This window comes from Sus scrofa, chromosome 6 (genome assembly GCF_054392235.1).
Source record: "Sus scrofa isolate SSC_HxYL_T2T_F1_AM1 chromosome 6, Sscrofa_HxYL_maternal_Yorkshire_Landrace_v2.0, whole genome shotgun sequence".
NCBI classification, from domain to species: Eukaryota; Metazoa; Chordata; class Mammalia; order Artiodactyla; family Suidae; genus Sus; species Sus scrofa.
In genome coordinates this window covers 19,350,906-19,365,459 of record NC_139388.1, presented here as the reverse complement: position 1 = coordinate 19,365,459, position 14,554 = coordinate 19,350,906, and positions in this window count along the sequence as shown.

Sequence of the window (14,554 nt, the reverse complement as noted above, 5' to 3'; positions counted from 1 at the left end):
AATGCCCCCTGTGACAATGGGGTGCCCTTTGGCCAGACTTGGATCTCGCTGGAGCCATGTCCACAGCCACAGCACTGACAGATAGACACTCTCAAGCCAGGCAGCCACGAGGGAACTCCCTGAGAGCTTGCTGGGTGATTCCAATCAACCCTGCTTCATTCACCAGACCTGGGTTCGCTCAGGCCTCCATACCCTGGCCCCGTCCAGAAACGGGAGGCTCCTCTCAAAAGGCAAGAAGGAAACTCCCCTGAGCCTTTGGAAGGGAGAAGCACAGGGATTCGCCCAGCTCTGGGTCCACCACAAAGCCACCAAAGCCCCCCATTCCTTCCACAGCAGCAGCAGCAGCAGCAGCAGCAGCAGCAGCAGCCGCCTGATTCTCCACCCACATCCACCACCGACGGTCAGGGCCTTGCAAATGGCCAGCTCCCGAGACCACACAGATGCTGGGCGGGTCTCCGCTCCTGCGTCTGGAGGAACACAAGGCGTTCCGACACCCAGTGACTCCTTCCAGCAGCCTTCGAAGCACACTCCCAAGCCACCAGGCTGCCGATCCACCTCCCAATGCTACAGGGACGCCTGTGTCCTCTGCCTGACAGGAGGCGTCTTGGACCAGACAGTCCCCGGTGCCCAGGAACCAACGCAAAGGCCTCTGGGCGCTTGCTGTGGCTTCCTATCCACACACTCTCCATCCCACCACTCAGCCTGCACCTGCAGCCTTGCCGCTGCACCTGGGTCCAGAAGGTGCTCTGGCGCCGTCTTGTGGACACCTGCTCTAACAGCAACTCTCAGGTTTTCCTCCTCTCTCTGCCTCAGCCGCCCCCCAGGGCGGCACTGGCTGGGGGCAATATGCTCCTGGAATGGCCTTCCCCCGCAGCTGCGCTGCCGCCGCCGCGGCCGCCCCCGCCGCCGGCCTGATCTAGCAAGAAGGGCCAATCCAGGAGGGCCATTGCTCTCTCAAAGGCTTTCGGAGCCTGGAGGCCCACCTCCACCTTGCCACTCCATGCAAACCTTCAGCTCCCAACCCATCCTATCAGGACAGCCTTCTCCCTTTGGGAGATAGCCCTGCCACGATGCCGTTATGGAGACAGGTCCGTAGGTATGTACCCACTGATTTTGTTCATAGCTTTCCAGCTGTGACGCCTTCATTCCTATGCCAGAATACTGCTTCTTTCCGTTCATTCCTTTTGTCCTCTCTTTCCCTCGTGCTTCCTAGTGTATGGACCCCACCGCAGCTGGCCTGAGTTGTCTGCACGTCGATGTTTTCCCAGCAGCAGAGGTGAGCACGCCCGCCACAGGGACAAAGACAGCTCTGTTCCCCAGGGGATTGGGGGGACTCTTGGGGACACCTCCCTTTTTCGCAGTCAATCTACCAGCCTTAGGTCCGATTTCCGGACCAGCTGTATTGAGGGAACGGAAGAGGCTCCAAGGTAAAGACAAGGACGGCGTTTCAGGAGACCTCAGGCGAGAAACTGCCCAGGGATTAACACAGCTGCTCACCAAAGGATCACCGTTTGACCACCTTCCATGCACGACCCTCAGGCACTTTCCTCCTGGCACCAGAGCCCAGGTCAGCCTGGGGTCTCCCAATCAACAGCTCGACCGCAGACACCAGCCAACAGCCCAACAAAACCCCAAACCCAAGGGGAAAATGGCAAAAGACCTCAAGAGACATTTCCCGAAACAGACATGCAGAGGGCAAAAAGCACTGGGAGACATGTGCCCCGCATCCCTCATGAGGAGAGACATGCACGTCAAAGGGACTCTGCAGGACCAACCCACCTCTCTCTGAAGGGCCACCATTAGGAAGTCTACAAGGCACACATCCCTGAGAGGGTGTGGACAAGAAGATGCCCTCCTCCACGGTGGGTATTTTTGTACGTGTGGACAACCGCGATGGACCACACGATCGAGGGAATCCACAAAAATCAATAGCGGACGACCTCAGCACCCAGGCCTCCCACTCTTGGTCCTATTTCCGGAATTGGGTCTTTGAAAAATGTAAAAGCCCCCGCTATGTTCATGCAGCACACTTCCCAATAGCCAGCCATGGAAAACAACTCAATGTCCATCGAGAGATGATTGGATTAGGAAGAGAGTGGATATGTACACATTGGAATGCTCCTCAAACATTGAGAAAAAAAAAAAAAAGCAGAACCCCGAAAACCCCAGAGCAAGAGGAAAATGCCATTCGCAGCCATGTAGGTGGCACGAGAAGCTAGGTGACACCTCGTTTCATACTAGGTGAACTAAGTCGGAACACGAACGACACATACCAAGGGCTATCCCTTCTATGTGGAAGCTAGCAAGTGGAACCTACGAACCTTTCTATGTAGAAGCAGCTCATAGACTGGAAAACATCGCTGTGGTTGCCAGATGGTAGGGGGAGGCTGTGGGAAGGCCTGGGATTTGGGAGTGGTAGAGTCAACCTCTTGTGCTTGGCATGTGTTAGCAATGAAGTCCTGCTCTATAGCACAGGGATTATACCTGGCCACTTCTGTGGAACCAAAATGGAAGACACTGCGACCACAAGAAGATGCATATACATGTACGACTGGATCGCGTTTGTGCTCAAGTGAAACTGGGCACCATACATCCGTGAGAATGGAAAATAATCACCGATAAAATCCCACACCCTTAATGGCTTGGGATTCCCCACAGCATGTGCTATGCTACATAGCCCTGCCTCTCAGGAGAAGCCAGGCGGGCTCCGTTGACCCTGACAAGGGGCACTGGCACTATGAGCTGGGACCCGACGTGATGACCAAGCGTGGATAAATTTCTTTCTGTACTAGCATTTCCTTTTATGTTTCTAAATCCCTAATTGATGTTCCTGCCCCCATGTGTGGCATGCAGATACACTCTGCCCCGGCAATGAATCCACTGCGATGCTGTCCATCCCAAGGCTTGCCCTTCAAACACTCTGCCACCTGAGGCAGAGGGTCAGGAGAGCCTTTGGGACGGCCTCATCTGGCAATACCCTTAGCTACACTGTCAGAATAAGCATGTGTACCCCTTTTCTTCTTTCTCAATTAAGCTCATACTGTCCCCATCTCTTCGTCTTTATAAATGGATCTCGATGCCCCCTGTGACAATGGGGTGCCCTTTGGCCAGACGTGGATCTCGCTGGAGCCATGTCCACAGCCACAGCACTGCCAGATAGACACTCTCAAGCCAGGCAGCCACGAGGGAACTCCCTGAGAGCTTGCTGGGTGATTCCAATCAACCCTGCTTCATTCACCAGACCTGGGTTCGCTCAGGCCTCCATACCCTGGCCCCGTCCGGAAACGGGAGGCTCCTCTCAAAAGGCAAGAAGGAAACTCCCCTGAGCCTTTGGAAGGGAGAAGCACAGGGATTCGCCCAGCTCTGGGTCCACCACAAAGCCACCAAAGCCCCCCATTCCTTCCACAGCAGCAGCAGCAGCAGCAGCAGCAGCAGCAGCAGCAGCAGCCGCCTGATTCTCCACCCACATCCACCACCGACGGTCAGGGCCTTGCAAATGGCCAGCTCCCGAGACCACACAGATGCTGGGCGGGTCTCCGCTCCTGCGTCTGGAGGAACACAAGGCGTTCCGACACCCAGTGACTCCTTCCAGCAGCCTTCGAAGCACACTCCCAAGCCACCAGGCTGCCGATCCACCTCCCAATGCTACAGGGACGCCTGTGTCCTCTGCCTGACAGGAGGCGTCTTGGACCAGACAGTCCCCGGTGCCCAGGAACCAACGCAAAGGCCTCTGGGCGCTTGCTGTGGCTTCCTATCCACACACTCTCCATCCCACCACTCAGCCTGCACCTGCAGCCTTGCCGCTGCACCTGGGTCCAGAAGGTGCTCTGGCGCCGTCTTGTGGACACCTGCTCTAACAGCAACTCTCAGGTTTTCCTCCTCTCTCTGCCTCAGCCGCCCCCCAGGGCGGCACTGGCTGGGGGCAATATGCTCCTGGAATGGCCTTCCCCCGCAGCTGCGCTGCCGCCGCCGCGGCCGCCCCCGCCGCCGGCCTGATCTAGCAAGAAGGGCCAATCCAGGAGGGCCATTGCTCTCTCAAAGGCTTTCGGAGCCTGGAGGCCCACCTCCACCTTGCCACTCCATGCAAACCTTCAGCTCCCAACCCATCCTATCAGGACAGCCTTCTCCCTTTGGGAGATAGCCCTGCCACGATGCCGTTATGGAGACAGGTCCGTAGGTATGTACCCACTGATTTTGTTCATAGCTTTCCAGCTGTGACGCCTTCATTCCTATGCCAGAATACTGCTTCTTTCCGTTCATTCCTTTTGTCCTCTCTTTCCCTCGTGCTTCCTAGTGTATGGACCCCACCGCAGCTGGCCTGAGTTGTCTGCACGTCGATGTTTTCCCAGCAGCAGAGGTGAGCACGCCCGCCACAGGGACAAAGACAGCTCTGTTCCCCAGGGGATTGGGGGGACTCTTGGGGACACCTCCCTTTTTCGCAGTCAATCTACCAGCCTTAGGTCCGATTTCCGGACCAGCTGTATTGAGGGAACGGAAGAGGCTCCAAGGTAAAGACAAGGACGGCGTTTCAGGAGACCTCAGGCGAGAAACTGCCCAGGGATTAACACAGCTGCTCACCAAAGGATCACCGTTTGACCACCTTCCATGCACGACCCTCAGGCACTTTCCTCCTGGCACCAGAGCCCAGGTCAGCCTGGGGTCTCCCAATCAACAGCTCGACCGCAGACACCAGCCAACAGCCCAACAAAACCCCAAACCCAAGGGGAAAATGGCAAAAGACCTCAAGAGACATTTCCCGAAACAGACATGCAGAGGGCAAAAAGCACTGGGAGACATGTGCCCCGCATCCCTCATGAGGAGAGACATGCACGTCAAAGGGACTCTGCAGGACCAACCCACCTCTCTCTGAAGGGCCACCATTAGGAAGTCTACAAGGCACACATCCCTGAGAGGGTGTGGACAAGAAGATGCCCTCCTCCACGGTGGGTATTTTTGTACGTGTGGACAACCGCGATGGACCACACGATCGAGGGAATCCACAAAAATCAATAGCGGACGACCTCAGCACCCAGGCCTCCCACTCTTGGTCCTATTTCCGGAATTGGGTCTTTGAAAAATGTAAAAGCCCCCGCTATGTTCATGCAGCACACTTCCCAATAGCCAGCCATGGAAAACAACTCAATGTCCATCGAGAGATGATTGGATTAGGAAGAGAGTGGATATGTACACATTGGAATGCTCCTCAAACATTGAGAAAAAAAAAAAAAAGCAGAACCCCGAAAACCCCAGAGCAAGAGGAAAATGCCATTCGCAGCCATGTAGGTGGCACGAGAAGCTAGGTGACACCTCGTTTCATACTAGGTGAACTAAGTCGGAACACGAACGACACATACCAAGGGCTATCCCTTCTATGTGGAAGCTAGCAAGTGGAACCTACGAACCTTTCTATGTAGAAGCAGCTCATAGACTGGAAAACATCGCTGTGGTTGCCAGATGGTAGGGGGAGGCTGTGGGAAGGCCTGGGATTTGGGAGTGGTAGAGTCAACCTCTTGTGCTTGGCATGTGTTAGCAATGAAGTCCTGCTCTATAGCACAGGGATTCTACCTGGCCACTTCTGTGGAACCAAAATGGAAGACACTGCGACCAAAAGAAGATGCATATACATGTACGACTGGATCGCGTTTGTGCTCAAGTGAAACTGGGCACCATACATCCGTGAGAATGGAAAATAATCACCGATAAAATCCCACACCCTTAATGGCTTGGGATTCCCCACAGCATGTGCTATGCTACATAGCCCTGCCTCTCAGGAGAAGCCAGGCGGGCTCCGTTGACCCTGACAAGGGGCACTGGCACTATGAGCTGGGACCCGACGTGATGACCAAGCGTGGACAAATTTCTTTCTGTACTAGCATTTCCTTTTATGTTTCTAAATCCCTAATTGATGTTCCTGCCCCCATGTGTGGCATGCAGATACACTCTGCCCCGGCAATGAATCCACTGCGATGCTGTCCATCCCAAGGCTTGCCCTTCAAACACTCTGCCACCTGAGGCAGAGGGTCAGGAGAGCCTTTGGGACTGCCTCATCTGGCAATACCCTTAGCTACACTGTCAGAATAAGCATGTGTACCCCTTTTCTTCTTTCTCAATTAAGCTCATACTGTCCCCATCTCTTCGTCTTTATAAATGGATCTCGATGCCCCCTGTGACAATGGGGTGCCCTTTGGCCAGACTTGGATCTCGCTGGAGCCATGTCCACAGCCACAGCACTGACAGATAGACACTCTCAAGCCAGGCAGCCACGAGGGAACTCCCTGAGAGCTTGCTGGGTGATTCCAATCAACCCTGCTTCATTCACCAGACCTGGGTTCGCTCAGGCCTCCATACCCTGGCCCCGTCCGGAAACGGGAGGCTCCTCTCAAAAGGCAAGAAGGAAACTCCCCTGAGCCTTTGGAAGGGAGAAGCACAGGGATTCGCCCAGCTCTGGGTCCACCACAAAGCCACCAAAGCCCCCCATTCCTTCCACAGCAGCAGCAGCAGCAGCAGCAGCAGCAGCAGCAGCAGCAGCAGCAGCCGCCTGATTCTCCACCCACATCCACCACCGACGGTCAGGGCCTTGCAAATGGCCAGCTCCCGAGACCACACAGATGCTGGGCGGGTCTCCGCTCCTGCGTCTGGAGGAACACAAGGCGTTCCGACACCCAGTGACTCCTTCCAGCAGCCTTCGAAGCACACTCCCAAGCCACCAGGCTGCCGATCCACCTCCCAATGCTACAGGGACGCCTGTGTCCTCTGCCTGACAGGAGGCGTCTTGGACCAGACAGTCCCCGGTGCCCAGGAACCAACGCAAAGGCCTCTGGGCGCTTGCTGTGGCTTCCTATCCACACACTCTCCATCCCACCACTCAGCCTGCACCTGCAGCCTTGCCGCTGCACCTGGGTCCAGAAGGTGCTCTGGCGCCGTCTTGTGGACACCTGCTCTAACAGCAACTCTCAGGTTTTCCTCCTCTCTCTGCCTCAGCCGCCCCCCAGGGCGGCACTGGCTGGGGGCAATATGCTCCTGGAATGGCCTTCCCCCGCAGCTGCGCTGCCGCCGCCGCGGCCGCCCCCGCCGCCGGCCTGATCTAGCAAGAAGGGCCAATCCAGGAGGGCCATTGCTCTCTCAAAGGCTTTCGGAGCCTGGAGGCCCACCTCCACCTTGCCACTCCATGCAAACCTTCAGCTCCCAACCCATCCTATCAGGACAGCCTTCTCCCTTTGGGAGATAGCCCTGCCACGATGCCGTTATGGAGACAGGTCCGTAGGTATGTACCCACTGATTTTGTTCATAGCTTTCCAGCTGTGACGCCTTCATTCCTATGCCAGAATACTGCTTCTTTCCGTTCATTCCTTTTGTCCTCTCTTTCCCTCGTGCTTCCTAGTGTATGGACCCCACCGCAGCTGGCCTGAGTTGTCTGCACGTCGATGTTTTCCCAGCAGCAGAGGTGAGCACGCCCACCACAGGGACAAAGACAGCTCTGTTCCCCAGGGGATTGGGGGGACTCTTGGGGACACCTCCCTTTTTCGCAGTCAATCTACCAGCCTTAGGTCCGATTTCCGGACCAGCTGCATTGAGGGAACGGAAGAGGCTCCAAGGTAAAGACAAGGACGGCGTTTCAGGAGACCTCAGGCGAGAAACTGCCCAGGGATTAACACAGCTGCTCACCAAAGGATCACCGTTTGACCACCTTCCATGCACGACCCTCAGGCACTTTCCTCCTGGCACCAGAGCCCAGGTCAGCCTGGGGCCTCCCAATCAACAGCTCGACCGCAGACACCAGCCAACAGCCCAACAAAACCCCAAACCCAAGGGGAAAATGGCAAAAGACCTCAAGAGACATTTCCCGAAACAGACATGCAGAGGGCAAAAAGCACTGAGAGACATGTGCCCCGCATCCCTCATGAGGAGAGACATGCACGTCAAAGGGACTCTGCAGGACCAACCCACCTCTCTCTGAAGGGCCACCATTAGGAAGTCTACAAGGCACACATCCCTGAGAGGGTGTGGACAAGAAGATGCCCTCCTCCACGGTGGGTATTTTTGTACGTGTGGACAACCGCGATGGACCACACGATCGAGGGAATCCACAAAAATCAATAGCGGACGACCTCAGCACCCAGGCCTCCCACTCTTGGTCCTATTTCCGGAATTGGGTCTTTGAAAAATGTAAAAGCCCCCGCTATGTTCATGCAGCACACTTCCCAATAGCCAGCCATGGAAAACAACTCAATGTCCATCGAGAGATGATTGGATTAGGAAGAGAGTGGATATGTACACATTGGAATGCTCCTCAAACATTGAGAAAAAAAAAAAAAAAAGCAGAACCCCGAAAACCCCAGAGCAAGAGGAAAATGCCATTCGCAGCCATGTAGGTGGCACGAGAAGCTAGGTGACACCTCGTTTCATACTAGGTGAACTAAGTCGGAACACGAACGACACATACCAAGGGCTATCCCTTCTATGTGGAAGCTAGCAAGTGGAACCTACGAACCTTTCTATGTAGAAGCAGCTCATAGACTGGAAAACATCGCTGTGGTTGCCAGATGGTAGGGGGAGGCTGTGGGAAGGCCTGGGATTTGGGAGTGGTAGAGTCAACCTCTTGTGCTTGGCATGTGTTAGCAATGAAGTCCTGCTCTATAGCACAGGGATTATACCTGGCCACTTCTGTGGAACCAAAATGGAAGACACTGCGACCACAAGAAGATGCATATACATGTACGACTGGATCGCGTTTGTGCTCAAGTGAAACTGGGCACCATACATCCGTGAGAATGGAAAATAATCACCGATAAAATCCCACACCCTTAATGGCTTGGGATTCCCCACAGCATGTGCTATGCTACATAGCCCTGCCTCTCAGGAGAAGCCAGGCGGGCTCCGTTGACCCTGACAAGGGGCACTGGCACTATGAGCTGGGACCCGACGTGATGACCAAGCGTGGATAAATTTCTTTCTGTACTAGCATTTCCTTTTATGTTTCTAAATCCCTAATTGATGTTCCTGCCCCCATGTGTGGCATGCAGATACACTCTGCCCCGGCAATGAATCCACTGCGATGCTGTCCATCCCAAGGCTTGCCCTTCAAACACTCTGCCACCTGAGGCAGAGGGTCAGGAGAGCCTTTGGGACTGCCTCATCTGGCAATACCCTTAGCTACACTGTCAGAATAAGCATGTGTACCCCTTTTCTTCTTTCTCAATTAAGCTCATACTGTCCCCATCTCTTCGTCTTTATAAATGGATCTCGATGCCCCCTGTGACAATGGGGTGCCCTTTGGCCAGACTTGGATCTCGCTGGAGCCATGTCCACAGCCACAGCACTGACAGATAGACACTCTCAAGCCAGGCAGCCACGAGGGAACTCCCTGAGAGCTTGCTGGGTGATTCCAATCAACCCTGCTTCATTCACCAGACCTGGGTTCGCTCAGGCCTCCATACCCTGGCCCCGTCCGGAAACGGGAGGCTCCTCTCAAAAGGCAAGAAGGAAACTCCCCTGAGCCTTTGGAAGGGAGAAGCACAGGGATTCGCCCAGCTCTGGGTCCACCACAAAGCCACCAAAGCCCCCCATTCCTTCCACAGCAGCAGCAGCAGCAGCAGCAGCAGCCGCCTGATTCTCCACCCACATCCACCACCGACGGTCAGGGCCTTGCAAATGGCCAGCTCCCGAGACCACACAGATGCTGGGCGGGTCTCCGCTCCTGCGTCTGGAGGAACACAAGGCGTTCCGACACCCAGTGACTCCTTCCAGCAGCCTTCGAAGCACACTCCCAAGCCACCAGGCTGCCGATCCACCTCCCAATGCTACAGGGACGCCTGTGTCCTCTGCCTGACAGGAGGCGTCTTGGACCAGACAGTCCCCGGTGCCCAGGAACCAACGCAAAGGCCTCTGGGCGCTTGCTGTGGCTTCCTATCCACACACTCTCCATCCCACCACTCAGCCTGCACCTGCAGCCTTGCCGCTGCACCTGGGTCCAGAAGGTGCTCTGGCGCCGTCTTGTGGACACCTGCTCTAACAGCAACTCTCAGGTTTTCCTCCTCTCTCTGCCTCAGCCGCCCCCCAGGGCGGCACTGGCTGGGGGCAATATGCTCCTGGAATGGCCTTCCCCCGCAGCTGCGCTGCCGCCGCCGCGGCCGCCCCCGCCGCCGGCCTGATCTAGCAAGAAGGGCCAATCCAGGAGGGCCATTGCTCTCTCAAAGGCTTTCGGAGCCTGGAGGCCCACCTCCACCTTGCCACTCCATGCAAACCTTCAGCTCCCAACCCATCCTATCAGGACAGCCTTCTCCCTTTGGGAGATAGCCCTGCCACGATGCCGTTATGGAGACAGGTCCGTAGGTATGTACCCACTGATTTTGTTCATAGCTTTCCAGCTGTGACGCCTTCATTCCTATGCCAGAATACTGCTTCTTTCCGTTCATTCCTTTTGTCCTCTCTTTCCCTCGTGCTTCCTAGTGTATGGACCCCACCGCAGCTGGCCTGAGTTGTCTGCACGTCGATGTTTTCCCAGCAGCAGAGGTGAGCACGCCCGCCACAGGGACAAAGACAGCTCTGTTCCCCAGGGGATTGGGGGGACTCTTGGGGACACCTCCCTTTTTCGCAGTCAATCTACCAGCCTTAGGTCCGATTTCCGGACCAGCTGTATTGAGGGAACGGAAGAGGCTCCAAGGTAAAGACAAGGGCGGCGTTTCAGGAGACCTCAGGCGAGAAACTGCCCAGGGATTAACACAGCTGCTCACCAAAGGATCACCGTTTGACCACCTTCCATGCACGACCCTCAGGCACTTTCCTCCTGGCACCAGAGCCCAGGTCAGCCTGGGGTCTCCCAATCAACAGCTCGACCGCAGACACCAGCCAACAGCCCAACAAAACCCCAAACCCAAGGGGAAAATGGCAAAAGACCTCAAGAGACATTTCCCGAAACAGACATGCAGAGGGCAAAAAGCACTGGGAGACATGTGCCCCGCATCCCTCATGAGGAGAGACATGCACGTCAAAGGGACTCTGCAGGACCAACCCACCTCTCTCTGAAGGGCCACCATTAGGAAGTCTACAAGGCACACATCCCTGAGAGGGTGTGGACAAGAAGATGCCCTCCTCCACGGTGGGTATTTTTGTACGTGTGGACAACCGCGATGGACCACACGATCGAGGGAATCCACAAAAATCAATAGCGGACGACCTCAGCACCCAGGCCTCCCACTCTTGGTCCTATTTCCGGAATTGGGTCTTTGAAAAATGTAAAAGCCCCCGCTATGTTCATGCAGCACACTTCCCAATAGCCAGCCATGGAAAACAACTCAATGTCCATCGAGAGATGATTGGATTAGGAAGAGAGTGGATATGTACACATTGGAATGCTCCTCAAACATTGAGAAAAAAAAAAAAAAGCAGAACCCCGAAAACCCCAGAGCAAGAGGAAAATGCCATTCGCAGCCATGTAGGTGGCACGAGAAGCTAGGTGACACCTCGTTTCATACTAGGTGAACTAAGTCGGAACACGAACGACACATACCAAGGGCTATCCCTTCTATGTGGAAGCTAGCAAGTGGAACCTACGAACCTTTCTATGTAGAAGCAGCTCATAGACTGGAAAACATCGCTGTGGTTGCCAGATGGTAGGGGGAGGCTGTGGGAAGGCCTGGGATTTGGGAGTGGTAGAGTCAACCTCTTGTGCTTGGCATGTGTTAGCAATGAAGTCCTGCTCTATAGCACAGGGATTCTACCTGGCCACTTCTGTGGAACCAAAATGGAAGACACTGCGACCACAAGAAGATGCATATACATGTACGACTGGATCGCGTTTGTGCTCAAGTGAAACTGGGCACCATACATCCGTGAGAATGGAAAATAATCACCGATAAAATCCCACACCCTTAATGGCTTGGGATTCCCCACAGCATGTGCTATGCTACATAGCCCTGCCTCTCAGGAGAAGCCAGGCGGGCTCCGTTGACCCTGACAAGGGGCACTGGCACTATGAGCTGGGACCCGACGTGATGACCAAGCGTGGATAAATTTCTTTCTGTACTAGCATTTCCTTTTATGTTTCTAAATCCCTAATTGATGTTCCTGCCCCCATGTGTGGCATGCAGATACACTCTGCCCCGGCAATGAATCCACTGCGATGCTGTCCATCCCAAGGCTTGCCCTTCAAACACTCTGCCACCTGAGGCAGAGGGTCAGGAGAGCCTTTGGGACTGCCTCATCTGGCAATACCCTTAGCTACACTGTCAGAATAAGCATGTGTACCCCTTTTCTTCTTTCTCAATTAAGCTCATACTGTCCCCATCTCTTCGTCTTTATAAATGGATCTCGATGCCCCCTGTGACAATGGGGTGCCCTTTGGCCAGACTTGGATCTCGCTGGAGCCATGTCCACAGCCACAGCACTGACAGATAGACACTCTCAAGCCAGGCAGCCACGAGGGAACTCCCTGAGAGCTTGCTGGGTGATTCCAATCAACCCTGCTTCATTCACCAGACCTGGGTTCGCTCAGGCCTCCATACCCTGGCCCCGTCCGGAAACGGGAGGCTCCTCTCAAAAGGCAAGAAGGAAACTCCCCTGAGCCTTTGGAAGGGAGAAGCACAGGGATTCGCCCAGCTCTGGGTCCACCACAAAGCCACCAAAGCCCCCCATTCCTTCCACAGCAGCAGCAGCAGCAGCAGCAGCAGCCGCCTGATTCTCCACCCACATCCACCACCGACGGTCAGGGCCTTGCAAATGGCCAGCTCCCGAGACCACACAGATGCTGGGCGGGTCTCCGCTCCTGCGTCTGGAGGAACACAAGGCGTTCCGACACCCAGTGACTCCTTCCAGCAGCCTTCGAAGCACACTCCCAAGCCACCAGGCTGCCGATCCACCTCCCAATGCTACAGGGACGCCTGTGTCCTCTGCCTGACAGGAGGCGTCTTGGACCAGACAGTCCCCGGTGCCCAGGAACCAACGCAAAGGCCTCTGGGCGCTTGCTGTGGCTTCCTATCCACACACTCTCCATCCCACCACTCAGCCTGCACCTGCAGCCTTGCCGCTGCACCTGGGTCCAGAAGGTGCTCTGGCGCCGTCTTGTGGACACCTGCTCTAACAGCAACTCTCAGGTTTTCCTCCTCTCTCTGCCTCAGCCGCCCCCCAGGGCGGCACTGGCTGGGGGCAATATGCTCCTGGAATGGCCTTCCCCCGCAGCTGCGCTGCCGCCGCCGCGGCCGCCCCCGCCGCCGGCCTGATCTAGCAAGAAGGGCCAATCCAGGAGGGCCATTGCTCTCTCAAAGGCTTTCGGAGCCTGGAGGCCCACCTCCACCTTGCCACTCCATGCAAACCTTCAGCTCCCAACCCATCCTATCAGGACAGCCTTCTCCCTTTGGGAGATAGCCCTGCCACGATGCCGTTATGGAGACAGGTCCGTAGGTATGTACCCACTGATTTTGTTCATAGCTTTCCAGCTGTGACGCCTTCATTCCTATGCCAGAATACTGCTTCTTTCCGTTCATTCCTTTTGTCCTCTCTTTCCCTCGTGCTTCCTAGTGTATGGACCCCACCGCAGCTGGCCTGAGTTGTCTGCACGTCGATGTTTTCCCAGCAGCAGAGGTGAGCACGCCCGCCACAGGGACAAAGACAGCTCTGTTCCCCAGGGGATTGGGGGGACTCTTGGGGACACCTCCCTTTTTCGCAGTCAATCTACCAGCCTTAGGTCCGATTTCCGGACCAGCTGTATTGAGGGAACGGAAGAGGCTCCAAGGTAAAGACAAGGGCGGCGTTTCAGGAGACCTCAGGCGAGAAACTGCCCAGGGATTAACACAGCTGCTCACCAAAGGATCACCGTTTGACCACCTTCCATGCACGACCCTCAGGCACTTTCCTCCTGGCACCAGAGCCCAGGTCAGCCTGGGGTCTCCCAATCAACAGCTCGACCGCAGACACCAGCCAACAGCCCAACAAAACCCCAAACCCAAGGGGAAAATGGCAAAAGACCTCAAGAGACATTTCCCGAAACAGACATGCAGAGGGCAAAAAGCACTGGGAGACATGTGCCCCGCATCCCTCATGAGGAGAGACATGCACGTCAAAGGGACTCTGCAGGACCAACCCACCTCTCTCTGAAGGGCCACCATTAGGAAGTCTACAAGGCACACATCCCTGAGAGGGTGTGGACAAGAAGATGCCCTCCTCCACGGTGGGTATTTTTGTACGTGTGGACAACCGCGATGGACCACACGATCGAGGGAATCCACAAAAATCAATAGCGGACGACCTCAGCACCCAGGCCTCCCACTCTTGGTCCTATTTCCGGAATTGGGTCTTTGAAAAATGTAAAAGCCCCCGCTATGTTCATGCAGCACACTTCCCAATAGCCAGCCATGGAAAACAACTCAATGTCCATCGAGAGATGATTGGATTAGGAAGAGAGTGGATATGTACACATTGGAATGCTCCTCAAACATTGAGAAAAAAAAAAAAAAGCAGAACCCCGAAAACCCCAGAGCAAGAGGAAAATGCCATTCGCAGCCATGTAGGTGGCACGAGAAGCTAGGTGACACCTCGTTTCATACTAGGTGAACTAAGT